We start from the raw sequence: 14,730 nt of genomic DNA on the forward strand, positions 1-14,730 counted from the left end.
TGAGTTTTGGCAACCCTGGACGAGCAAATGGAACAGCAGGCTGTTTTCCTACGCTACCTGAACCCCTAGCTGAATTGCAAATAGTGTTTATTCTGATAACAAGCTGCAAAGTGCGAGACTATGTTGTCATAATTGGAAGATCAAAAGATAGAGGAACTCTGGCATGTTGGCCCTCTCTAGATGCTGCTCACAGCAGTAGGCTGAATATATTGGATTACTTTTTGTCTCTCTTCTAATTACTGTTCCGTGCTGCATTGCAAAGCAACAAATGAGGCATTGCTCCCTTGCTCGTCACATTTTACTTGACTGGTTACCACCATTTGACAGCATAAAAAAATAATCATAGCAAACCCAGGAGCTACAATGGATAAATTAATTATTTTTAATGAAAAAGGCTACTTTGAATGTTCCAGAATCTCCAGGCTTGTGACAGCAACTGCACATAAAGATCCTTTCCTTATGTAAGCAACAGTAATTTTTACTTACAGTGTGTACCTTTGAGGAAAGGATTCCTTCTTTCCCATTTCTCTGTCTTTTTCATTAAAGACCACCTGAAGACAAAAAGACTAAAATATTTGAAAGAAACCTGTGTCAGTCTCCTTTTAATGAACTGTGCAGGATCCTTTGTGGCAGGATAATTTCAATTATACAGAAGTCAAGCTTCAGTGAATTCTCAGCTCTTCTAAATGAAGTAATGGTGCAACTTTCCAGGTAGTGATTTTCTGATCCCTGAGAATTGTATTTGGATAAATAACTCAAAATAAAAGCTCCCATGAGTGTTGATGGCTGGTTCTGCAGCAGTATGTTCAGCATCCCATACGTATTACCTTTCCCCGGAATTCTAGCAAATGAGGTCACTGGCAGAAATGCTTGTCAGAATACCAAACTGCAAACAATGCTGCTTAATATTCACAGAAGGCAGATTTTACATTTGGAATTGATAGCATGCACACAAGAAACCTGATTCCAGATGTTATGCCTACTCAGGGAGAGGAAAAGAAGTGTAACATGACCTCCACACCCAGTCAAATCAGCTCTGAACTGGACTGAATGGTTGCAACTGAGTACTTGCTAACATGGATTCTTTTTGGTGGAATTGGAATATAATTTTTGGACAATAAATGACAAAATTGCGGGCAAAAGGCAAAAGCTGCAAACAGAAATAAAGACATAATGCAAGTGAAGATTCATTTGGGGATGTGAACTTTTAAACGCAGCTGAGTAAATAACGTAAGATGATTCTAAATTTTCTTCTTCATGTTGTAATTAAGGTTTAATACCAACGAGAAATGAAAGACACTGCTTTAATATAACTTACAGGGAGACAATGTAGAATGTGTTCAGATTTAGACTAAAATAATGAGTATACCTTTTGGCAAAGGCTCAGTGTTTGGGTTACAGGATGCTTCAGAGCAAGAGGCTCAGCTCAAATTTAGAAGTGCTGAAAGTTTCCAAGCATTTTCAGTGTGACTGTGGGCCCTGACAGCCTGAGTCTACGACGATCAGATGCTGTGGCTATCTTCTGCATCCTTTTATGAAGATACATTAGCATTGACAGGAGAACTGAAATGGAAACCCTCTGTTTTAAAGGCCCTTTCAACCTGAGCGATAAAATCCCAGCAAAAGACTAAACTGGCCCAGTAAACCTGAGTTCTCAAGACTTGTAGGGGTTTAGATTCAAGATTCTGGGATGTTTCTGCATTTTAAATACCAGTTGCCCTCATGCAGTGTGCAGCAGACAGTAAATAACCAAGACCACAGTAGCCAAGGAATTCCCAACTCCAAAACATGCCCCGGGCTATGCTGCATCCACTCTTGTGCCCAACAACGAGGGGCAGCAGTGACTCTGCCCACAGGGCAGATGGAAAACAGAGCAAGAACGGAACGTGTAACAGGAGTGGCTGCCAGAGTCACCCGTGGTGCCAGCAACCTTACAGAAAATGTGCCTGTGTCAGAGGGAGCCTGCTGGGCTACACCTGTTGCACCAGTACAGCAAGTCTCTGTTCCCAGAGGCCCCAGAGCCCACTCATTTACAGTGAGTGAATGGAAGACAAAGCAAATTATATACAAACCAAAAGAAGTGGGAAAGAGCTGAAATGTGTTTTGTGTGCCTTCATAAGCAGTAATGAATGGAGGACAGAGACCTTATGTCTATAAGAGACGTAAGTACTCATGGACTCTGGGAGAAAAGCATTATGCACAATCTCCTGAAAAGGAGATCTGGGAAAAGTCAAAAAACAGTGGCCATATTGCTCCCCATTTGGAAGTAGCCCAAAGGAAATAAATGCAGCAAGTATATTCAAGCAAGCAACAGTTCTCCCCCCTTGTTTTCCACTTGCAGGGAAAACTGCAGTGACCTGGTATGCATGAAGCATCCTTAATTCTCCTCTCGTCTTGTATTCAGTGGACAGACAAAGCTGCATCAGGATGAATTGGCTTCACACTGGTGAGAGCTTGTTTGCTTCTGAATATACGGCGTTCACCACTCACTTTTGAGGTGCTGTGCTGGGCACCGTTTCTGTGAAGTGGGAGTATATCTTCTGTGTGTATGATTACTGTTCCTTAGTTACTATCTGTCTGTGATAACCAGCTAAAAAAATAACCTTTTGCTCACTAGTCCATTTTCAGCAGAGCAGTTCCCTCCAGTTTGTTTTGCGGGTACATGTACACTGCCAGCACAAGGGAAGGGCATTGGAGAGGCCAGACTGGAAGGCAGAGGAAAGACCATGGCTGCTTCTTTTGACTGCAGTACTGTTTCATGCCTGCTTAAAATGTTTATCAAGTAACGGCCTGTGCCTTAGGTTGTGGTTTCCTTGTCTGTGCAGTGTGTCTAATGGCCCTGAAACAGGTAAATGTACCCTCCCTCCAAATTGTCCCTCTTTTTTCTTTTCCTCTCCCATGCTTTCAGCTACATAGTCCCACTTTAGTCTTCGTACTAGCTTTGGGGCTCACTGGACCTTCCATAAACCAATCCAGTTCATTAGCTCAGCACAAACTTGCCAGGTGGATTATGTTGGGTGGAAAGAGGGAGCTGATGAGCTGTCTCCACTCACAGGTGGTCTGGCCAGATTCAAGGCAAGGGAAGTGGCAGGATCAGTAAGATGATAGCAGGACTTAACAGTTTTGACAGTGGGAGCTTAAGCTCAGTTCACTGCCTCTCCTGAAAGCCTTAGATAACCCATGTAAAGTAACACTTAACTTCTAGAAGGATCTAAAATTCAACCACTGCCTCCACTTTCAGCCAAGGAGCTGACTTACCTTGGGCTTCTACCCCTGCCCAGAAGCATTCAACTCTGAAGCTGAGCAGGGATTAACCCAACTGCAGGACTGACTTTCAGCGGGAAGTGGCCGCCTCATCAGGTTGCAAAAGCAGGCTTACATTTTCTTGTGTACTCTTTGACTCTTGCACTTTTTTATTCTTGGTTGCACAGTGGCAAATAGTCTTCTCTTTGTCCAGGTGATTATAAGTCTTGTCTGGAAACCTTGGAGTCAACCACCTTCTAGTGGAAGACAATGACCTAGAAAGTAAGGTGTCTTAATTCCCATGGAAGAGTCATTGTTGCAATCCCCATTCCGTTGTTGCAAAAAGTCTTTCTCTTCCCCATACTACCCTCAGAAAAACTCGAGTGACTTGAGTTACCTGGTCTGCAGCCTGGAGGCGGCCATCCATCTGAGGCCCTCAGTTCTCCCTATGGTTGGCTTTAGCCCGAGCTGGCCATTCCATCAGATCCTAGCCTTAATGTTTCTGCACAGAGGTGCCATGCAAGATCCCTGCCCTGTTTCATTACTCAAAAGCATTACAGAATTCATGAGGTTTTGAGCCTTGAGAAAAAATGAATGAACCTACTTTTTAGCAGTTCGGTAAAACTGTTTCATTGTGTTTTGCTGGAATTCCCCTACTTTTTGAAAAGACATCCACTAATGATAAATTGCAGAGGACTGCTGTTAACGGAGACCTTTCTCTTCAGCAGCACGGGCTAAATGGGCTGCACCAAGCTTGCATCAGCTTTTGACATCAACTTCCCACAAACTATGCAACGGCAAAACCTTCAAGGCACCTAGTAGCTCAAGTTCAGCAAATCCAAAAGCTTAGCTAAAACTCTGGAGTGAGACCGGCAGCTAACATTATGGCTTAAGCAGAAAGGAATTTTGTAGCAGAGGGTAATGCCTCCTTCTCTGCACGGGAGAGCTCTCCTGGGGATAGTGCACAGACCACAGAATGAACTTCCTCAGGAACTTAACAACTGACCACTGCAAAGCACGCTTTTTTTTGACCTTGCTCTCTCTAAGGTAAACACATATCACCATTAAAAAACAGGAAAAGGAAATACACAGTAAAAGCCTAACTACCTTACTAAGCCAAATCACCATACTGAAACATAACACCTCCCCTGAAGAAGAATGGGCCCCACATGACAGATTTCAGCCGCACCAAAGGCACGAGTGTAAGTGCTTTGACATTACAGAGATGAAGGATAAGCAAGGTAAAGCTTCATACAATACCTCTGCATTGCAATATATCTGCAGTATCAGATTTGAAGGGATGCAGATCTGCATGTATGTGAGATTCTCACACACCATAAGAATCTGGAAGTTTTAAGAAAATAAAGTCACGAAGCACACCCTAAGTTCATGAGCTGTTCTAATAATGCTTTGCCATGAAAAGGGGTGCTTTGAAATGGTCACTGTCTGTGCACAAATGGAATGACCAGTATTTTTCTCTAGTGCACTCTGGAGGAAATACAAACTCTTTCTCTGGACTGCCAGTATTGCCAGCATATAGGCTCTTCGAGATGCAGAATCTTATGTCTAATAGGAAAAACCTTATGCCTCACCAAATTCTACCTTACTACACTAAAAAAAAACCACTGCTAGTCTCCTTTTTTTGTTCACGGATGACGAAGCAATTTCTCCTTTGAAAACAGAAAAGTATTTTTTGTTTGAAAAAAACAAATCACTAGATAAATGGATGAATGACAGCATGAGGAGACTGGAATTTGGATACAAACTCCTATTCCTTGGGAAGTTTTGTGTTAGATCGGGCAAGAGCAAGTAAAAAAGAAATGCCCACTTTAATTTGTTTTTGGAAAATAAAGAGTTTTTACCTTTTGGGGTTTCTGTTTTGTTTCTTTTTTACAGCTGCAGCTGCGTACAAGAGTTTCTTGCTTTCTAAGGTGTTGACTTCTGCTAATGGATTTGTATAGCCATACTCTGTCAACACATCAGTATTACTCAGTGTTTCAAGAAATGGACTGACTGAGACTTGGAGCCACATTCAGAGACATTTTAATTCAAATCTCCAACTGCTTTTAAGATGCCATATCTAAAAGCTCCCTTCCAAGACACTGGAATGCGAAGTATGTGGGAAATGTTATCTTATTGGCCTCATGTCTGCCAGTGATTGTGAAACAGCTTCATTATTCTGGGAAAATACAGCTATGATTCCAGGCAAAGAGAGATTCATGTAAACTTGTTAAGCCTTTAGGGAATACAAATAATACAGAGTCTGGAGAAAATCTTTAATGCTCCATCACGAGAAGACAGGATTGGTGTGAAAGACTGCCATTTGTAAACACTTCCCATAAAAACATGCACTTAGAAAAACCATACCTCTAGTGCAGCTTGTTGGACCTAATTCATCTTCAGATCATTTGTTCTCAGTATGGTCTATCTTCCCTGGAGACAACAGACTATTTCCATTGTAGTGTGTCACATAGACAGGTGAGAGAGAAGAATTGGATGCTGAACCATGGTGGCCATGTTTATCTTGCACTGTAGTCTCTGGAGGCAAAGTGGGGTGGTATCTACCCTGTGTGGTAGGTGTGTACTATGGTACAACCTCACCTCTTGGCTCAACCCGGTCAAAACACATGGAAGCTATTATCCAGCCTGTGGGCCTTTCCAAGGAAATGAGTGTAGTCTTGCACACCCTTAGAGCTAGAAATTAAATTCTGTGTGCTTCTCAGGTTTTCATTTCAGTCGCTTCTAGATGGCCCCAGAGGATGATATAGTAGGTACATCCACCCTGTGTCATGCAGTGCTTGTGAAGAGATACTAGCTGTGGAGCTAGGGTTGAGGGTTACCGTACTTCTGCCTGGGAACTCCTAGCATGCTTTATTGCAGAAGAGGTAGATTTCCCTGACAGACACTCAAACAAATATTTCTGTACAAGTATTTCCTTTTCAGGCCAGGTGTAAAGCAAATAAGCAGTGGGATTTTTTGCTCAGAGAGATAACGTGGGTCTTAAATGAAATTAACTTGCCTCTGGGCATAATTTTAAAGTTCTCTTAATATTTACACAATCAAATAAAAGCTGTGTTATGTTGTGGAGCTATTTCCATTTCAGTAGTCTGATCTTTTCAGTGGTGTTAGGACATAATTTGGGAAGTTTCCCAAGTTTGCCTGAAAACCATGTTGAGCTCCATATCAGCTACACAATGTCAATACACAATGCATTACATATCTGCTGGTTGCTGGCCAGCTGGCATTTTAAACAACTAGTTCAGGGAAAAGCAATTTTGGTGAGGGCTGACCACAGCTGGCTTGACATTAGACTAAATTTTCAGGACTTAGCATTGCCAAGCCTCCAAACTCTTAAAGACTTAATTAACATTATTTTAAACTTTGACTCAACGTCTTCAGAAAATAAAGTGGGGGTGAGGGATCCTAGCATGTCAAATCCCTGCATATATAACTCCGTGTATTTAATTTGCTTATTGAATACATTTATTTTATACTATATCTGGTTTTTGCACAATGAGTTGAGTGTCATTCTTATTCTTGCCACAAAGTAAGTGTGGTAGCTGAAATGCTTCCTTGAACAGATGTGACCACCACATAATGTAAATATTGCCAAATGTTGCCTCTTGGCCTTTGGAAGACCATTAAAGGAATATAAATCTGCAGAGAATAATGTGGCAGTACAGTGTAACTGAGCTTGTAGTACACTAAAAATGGTCTGGAATTGTCACAAAGAAGCAGCAATTGAAAAATCAGAAGGTAGGGTGCTTTAATCACTTTTTGCACATGGATATTTCACTCCCAAATACACCAAAGTATATACTAGTAAGATTTTCAGTGATTTAAATTATAGTCCTGCAGGAAATAGTAGTTGAAACACATTTATAGATCACTGTTTTCCCATAGTGATTATAGCACCATTTCCAGCTTCATCTTCATTTCACTTAATTCTTTAGGAAAAAGTCCTACTGGAAAGCATTTCACTGGAATATGTCAGACAAAGTACAGTGTTTATAAAGACATTAAGTTGTTCTATCTTTAAAATAATATTCCTGCATTATACAAAACTTTCTGTAAGTCATAAAATGTTGGAAGAAAATCAGAACTCTATTTCTTCTAGAGATTTGTTCAGAAACAGTTCAGTACAGATCTGGATGCATCATTTTCTAATTACCTCTAGTGAGCAATAATATTTAAAAGACTTCCAAATGATAATACTTTTCTCTCCTACACAGTTTATATCTTCAAATGCTAATTGGTCCTTTTAAACTGTGAAGGAGATTTTGGAAAAACTGTTGTCCTCGTCTACAGAGTGAGTGAGAAACAGGTATATCTTTCAGTAAATCAATAACCAAGCTGTGACAAGAACTCATAAATTCTAAGCTCAGAACTTGGCAGATGTCTTCTGTCGAAAAGGACAGGAGAAAAAAAGATCTGAACAATATATCTGAAAATATATTTCAAATACATTCAACAAGATATATACGGTGACTAAGAAAGCAGTTACAACTAAAGCATGTCAACAGTTAATATTTAATAATTAATGATTGAAGTGTGGCATATCATTTACTTTCCCAACACTGCATTGTAAGAACTCACAAAAATCAGTACATCATCATGTAGTTAATGATGCAAAGAGCTTTAAATATGACTTTTCCTAACTTTTGAACGCTGAGCTTTTAACATTCTTACTCCAAAAGCTTGTCGTATAACATAAGTAAAGGAGAAGTCATTGATTCAGGAAGTTACAGATGCAAAAGAACTGTCAAGATTTAAAAAATATGCAGTCATTTACGTTCATTAAGATAGCCATGAAAATATCACAAACAAAAGTTACATCAGTTCTCATGTAGATGGACATGTCAATAGCAACTAAGTGAAGATGGACTCCTATCCATTTACTGCCCCTCCAGCCCATTCTTCCTCCAATAGGGTAGTTATCGCTCCAGGAGGAATCTGGGTGATCATTGGGGAAGATTCTGCTTCCTCTCAAAGATGCAATGGTGGTGCAGTCTCAGGCAGGGTAATAGAGTAGCTGGAATAATCATAATTTTAGAAATTTTCTTAGAGTGGATCACATCTTCATGCAGAGTTGGTATGGTGCACACTTCCATGTCTCATTGCAAACATTTTTCTGACTACCTCAGTAGCTTCCTTGAGAAAGTAATATTGGGAAAAGAGCAAATGGGCTTTTCAGTTTTTGGAAGCTTGATTTAGCAGCAAAAAATAAGGAGGAGGACCCAGAAGTGGTGTCAGAGTGCAATACTCTCTGACCAGGTTCTTTTTGATATTCTGCACAAAGAGGGTTTAAAGTTTAATACCATATTTACATATTTGAAGATACGTGATGTTACACAGGATTTTGATTTAGCAGAGTAATACAGCAATGTGCTGAAATCAGAATACAAGCACAATATAGCAATTGCAACACACAATTGGGTCACAATACACATGTGATGATTGCCATTGCCAGTCTCTCTACGCTCACTTTCATGATGTTGGGTATCCCCAGTCACTGGGAAGGAATACATGGGTTTGAGGCAGTTCAAGCATGTTGCTCTCTTTGAGGTTCATTTTATTGATTGTTCACTTTTTATAGTCTATGCTGAGCCATGTATACACTTTCCCCACACTGGTCTCGCTAACTCAAGAAGACATTCACACTCTTTTGATTAACTCAGGGAAAACTCACTGTATCAGCTGATCCACTCAATTGATACAGCCATTTATCAAAAACAAAGGCCACCCTCCAGTCCCCTTTGTGTGGAGATGAGTTCAGGTGTATGTGCAATAGCTGTGGTCACTCCCTACATTCTTCCCTGAGCTTCATGAGCACATCGCTTGTACCCTGAGCTTTCTTCCGTTGCAGGGGTTTGTCCATCAGTCACAAGCATATGATGCCAAAGAGCTGTTCAGAGATTATCAGCAATCGCTCCATAGACCACAGCTAGAAAATGCTTGAAGAATCATAACTGCTCCAGTGCCATGAAGCCAATTCCAAAAAGAAGGGTCAGGCTTCACTTGAAAGTGATTTTATAAGTTATTCTGGGGGGATAGGGAGCAGAGAGAGAGAAGAGGAAGTGTAGAAAGCAAACACCCCCCTCCCTTGTCAGAGCATAAGCGTTGGGTTTTTTTTCTAAAATGAAGTAGAGAAGAAAAGTAATTGCATGGAATCCTTTTCCTTTTTCCCCCTCTTTTTTCCATTTTTACCTAGTAAATGCATTTAACATAATCATGACTCAGGAAAAATATGCTTGGCCTCCATTAAGTGCAGTATGACCCATTTCCTGCAGCTAGCAGGGGATATCAGGTTTCGAGCCATGGCTGAACAATGCCCGCTGCATTTGGCTTGGGAGGGCCAAAATGGAGCGCCTGGGCTCACTGTGATGCTCTCCCCGTTTTCAGAAAGGTTGATTTATGCATCGCAAAGTCTCCTTATACATCACACTAAGAGCAGAATCTTACTTTGCTGTGTGCTTATATAGCAGCTTGCCCAGAGGAAAACCCTTAGAAAGAGGAATGGTACTAAACCCATGCTCTCACATTTGCTAAGGCTGGGACTGTTAGCATATTTAGATTTTTAGATCTAAAGCCAGAAGAAAACACGCAAATAAAGCATTTTGGTTTGGATCAAAATGAATTAAAAGTTTCCTTTTGCTTGCCAAATAAAGCAAAAACCAGAAGGTGGATGGAACACTTGAAGGTTTTCCATGCAATCTAAAAAAACCCAACTTATTGTTTTTGAAAGGCATTTGTAAGAAAGGTAAAAGAGCAGAAGGTTTAAGTTTAGAAAGCTGTTGGACAGTAGCTGTAATCTTGCTCAGTAATTCAGTGATTTTTAGACTCTTTGCCCAGGGCTTAAGAGATCCAGGTCCATCTTATTCCCTGCCTGTGGCAGTGTGAATTCACATCTCTTACCTCCCAGAAAAGGATTTTAACCACCAAGCCATAGGATATATGCTGGATTGCTTCCCTTCTGTTGCAATCTTTTTAGGTTTGATCATGCTTAGTCTTTTTAGTCAAAAGTGGGTGAGAATAACACCTTAGGCTACTAGCAGGAGTCTTAAGGTGATGTGGCCACAGGTAGTATGAGGAAACTCCAGCCCCCAGAGTGCAAGGGTCCCCAGTTCTGTTCTAGATGAAGGACTATGCAAGGCATGAGACACCGGACTTCTAGTTCCTGGTCTGCTGCACCTCTAACCACGTACATGAAGCAGAACTGTAAACATGGGAGAGCAAAAGTTTGTGCACACATGTTTACACAGCTGAATAATCCAGAGGTGTGGTTTTAAAGGCACAAAAAGAACTTGAATCCAGCTCTCCCAGATGAAGAATGAGTTGGTCCAAAGGGACATTCAACCATTTTGTTGGTTTAGAATCATTTTTAATAGCCAAAAGGAATGATCCAATTTACCTTCAACGCACAACTTTTTTCAGGAAACTGTATTTTTCAGTAAATAATTGAAAAAAGAGTAATTTCCTCCAGCTCTATGTCTGGCATTGTGCTGATATGCAAAATCACGTTATACAATGCATTAGAGCAGAATATCTGATCTTTCAAGAAATAATGATGGAGAAGAGAACCATAATGACAGCTGTTTTATAAGCTTCTCCTTGATAAATATGAATGGGTAATATAATAATATATATATATCCTGGTTAATAATTTTCATGTCCTAGCTATCCATCTTCTATCTGGGAGAATATTGACCCAATGGTCTTCCCCAAAACCCAAATATTGCTGCTCTTCTGCATTGTTATCAAGTTAATTAGGGAATAGGGCAATTCTCCCACTTCAGTACTTCCATCTGTTTCTGATTTACCAGTTTCACATATTATGAAAACGTGCCAGACAGCAGCTTCGTCCAATATGTTTCATGTTCACAGTATATATATGAAAGATGGTTTAGTATCAGTAATTAAGCATTTACTGGCCTTCATTTTAGCTCATTATTTCTTCAGTGGAGGGGAAAAGCTCCAGCTCCTGAACAATTTGTCACAGTGACTCTGCAGCATGCACATGGCATAAGGAAAATCGCATTTCAGCCCCCCCCACTGGGGTGTGCCAGTAAATTGCTAAATGATAAAATCCTGATTCATATAAAACAGTCTTGTTCACGTGATGATGTTCCTAGAGGTTCCAAAAAATATCTATATTGCAGCATGCTATATCTTGTCCAAATATTTAGTCAACGGCAGGCCCTACCTCAAAGAGCTTATACCCAACATAGATAAGAGAGGGAGTAGAAGAGGCTACAGCACGCTGGGCAGGGAGAGGCCAGGCAACAGATTTCCCCCAGTAAGCAAGAAGTCTGTGGCACTGCCTTAATGCCAAGTCATTGCTCTAACGACAGCAACACCCAGCTGCCTACAAGGCTAACAACATTTCCAGCTATACAGTTTTCCGCACACAGTAATAGTTTAGGTTTGAAGAAAAAAAAGAAAAGAAAAGGAAATACCACAGATGAAAAATATGGTCAATTGCTACGTGACACACACAAAAGAATATGCTGTCTTTCATAGGGCTGGAATGAAATGGCAACCCAAATCATTGCAGAAAAAGGACAAGACACTTATGCAAAAATAGTAAGCAACGGATTTCTGGAGTCATTGGTCCCCAGGGCCAGGAGCTGTCCCGGTCTTACGGGTAGTTTTCTGTCACGGGTATAATGAGGCATCAGAATGAGGCAAAATAGTCCACAAGATGCAGTGTATTTATAGGGTCATATGGGGAAGCAGAAGAAATGCCTTCATATAACAAGGCAGGCTACATTGAAGAAATCAGGTGACAAAACAGAGACCTGTTTAGGAGCCTACACTCTTCTGAAACAAGAAGCACTCTTTTAAGTTACAGTACTTACCCTTTTTTCTTTTCTTTCACCTCAGAACACCGAGTATTATATGACACGTTCGAATGGGCATCCAATGTTTCTGGCTCATACAGGAAACTAAAATGCCCACAGAATTAGACTACATGGTATACCTTATCATCAGCTGATGAAACACAAAAACTAGTCTAAATAATCTGATGTTGAATTTTTTTTTTTTAAGTCAAATTGAGACATGAAGGAATTCTTCTGCTTCTTCTCTCCCACCAACTACCAATTATAGTGAATACCTTGTAAGGTCCTGGACCGCCCAGTGGGTCTGCAAACTCATACTCAAACGCAACTGGTATTTGTCAAAGTGAGTACTGTAGTTATTAAAAGTATACATTCCTTGTAGATGTCTTATCCATATAAGGAATATTTTTATCTGACAGTGGCACACTAATAAATATTAGGATTGTGCAGTCCTCCAAATTACAAGAGATCACCTGAATAACTCTGCTTACCAGAACCTTACTCTTGAAATAACAACTACTTTTATTGATATAAATGGCAGTCGTCTTCATTATGCAAGAGCCTGATTCCACAAAAGTAGCTGATATTCATGATTTCCAAAATTTTCTTAAAAAAACCCCAAACTTTAAAAAAACATATTCAGAAAACATAGTCAGCATCTACAGACTGCTTTGGATTCAAAATGGGAAACCTCTTCTGAACTGAGAAGTGGAGGTTTTCACCTTTGTATATGAGCTCCCTATTCAGTTGATGTAGCCTAAGATTCCTGAAGTTGCTCTCCTAACTCCATATTTGTCCACCAGTAGAAAGAGCCCAGTTTGCAGGGGCTCTGGATACTCACAAAAGCCCACTGCACTAAGTATTCTTAGCAACTTTTAAAAATCAATTTACATTTTGTCCCTAGTGAAGACAATCACATTAGCATGCACAGTGGATTTACTCACATTGAAAAAAATAAATAAATACCTCAAACATACCTACAGAAGGGCACCATGTGTCAACATTAACTCACTGGGTCTTTTTTTTTTTTAGTGCTTTTTTTTAGTGCAAGTACATCTTTTGTTCAAACAATCCTATTTATTTTGGAGTAACTGGTGATAAAGTAAGCTAGAAAAGCAGAACTTTTAAAACATGGACCAAATCAGCAGAAAGACACCTTGCACGACAGTGAAATATGGCTACAAATGGTTTTCTCCCAGCTGCAGTGGTGTCAGTGGAAGTAGTTTCAAACCCTGCTCCTAGATGTTTACCATTGCCTCGCCATGCAATCCACCAGTCATCCCATCTGCCAGCTCCGCTGCCATCAAAGGCTCTCTCACCTGCTCCACTCAAAACGAGTCAAGTTATTTAAATACCTTAAATAATAGGACTTAAAGTCATTTGGACTGACATGGGCCAGGGCATCTCTCCACCATGGCAGGCAGCAGCCTCCAGCTGAGGAGCAGCAAAAAAAGAGCACCAAACACAGTACAGGGAGAGGCAGGAGCAGAGGAGGATGCTTGCCCAGAGCTAAAGTTCCCAATCCTGGGTTTAAAAGTATTTCACCCATTTTCTTGTCAGAAGTCCTGGACAGAAGAAATGGCTCTAAGTCTCCTCTGTCACCTGACTTTTTGTATTGGATGCTTTTTAAAGAACCCTATGTTGCAGAATTTTTATTTTTTTTTTAAAAGTTCATAAAAATCAAAGTGAAATACTTCATTCATACACATACACAAATCAGAAAGTGTCTGTCGTCTGAATGACTCCAAAGGCTTTTTTTTTGTTTGTTTTTGAGTTGGTATGAATAAACAAATGCATAGTGACCATTTCCTAATGTTTTATGCCTTCTGTGGTCTGTAGCTGTGGACTCCCTTTCTCTTGTGCTTGTGCTGAAATCATCTGTTTCCTGTAATGCACATAACACCTTTCTGGACAAAACTGTAGGATTTATCTTGGAAGCCCTGTAATTCTGAGTGCATTACAGATGATGGAGTCAAGCCAGGGACCCTGCTCACAGTGTGGGAATGAATGAGATTTGGTACTACCGATCCCTCAAGACAATGCACAGTCGTGATCTGCAGTTCAGTGTTGAAATGAATCAACACAAACCATTGTGATGCTTTGAATAAGCAAAATAAAACATTTCAATGAACTCCAGATTTATTTATTTTTTAATAATATTTTTTCCTAAGAATTTTAGAATTTCCATTCTAAGGAAGGTTTTGAAATCTCTGGATTTTGTCCTGTTGTGAAATGAAATTAAATATTGAGATGCCAGCAATTTCTATGGCAACTCTAAAATTAACATGGCTTTAAACATGCATAGCATTTTTTTGTACTATATTGAAACAGACTGATGGGTATAACTGCAGATGTGCTGGGACCCATACAAGATTACTACCTTCAACTTTCCCACTTGTTGGCTATGTAAGTATACAGCAGTTCCTATGGGGGTTATTTTATTCAGTATCACCAGAAAGAGTTTTTCTCATTTATATTTCTGTATCTTGATTCCCATGCAGTGTAATCCCAATTGTAAATACAATCCACCTAGTTATAACAAAACGTCTTTGTAAAGCACACATAGTCTTTGTTTCAGGGCCTGATGTTAGAGGAGTATAAAGGCTACATTCAGTGCACTCCAGCCTGCAGCTGGAAAAATGGCTGG

This window comes from Pygoscelis adeliae, unplaced genomic scaffold, assembly GCF_000699105.1.
Source record: "Pygoscelis adeliae isolate BGI_AS28 unplaced genomic scaffold, ASM69910v1 Scaffold69, whole genome shotgun sequence".
In the NCBI taxonomy this organism is placed as follows: Eukaryota; Metazoa; Chordata; class Aves; order Sphenisciformes; family Spheniscidae; genus Pygoscelis; species Pygoscelis adeliae.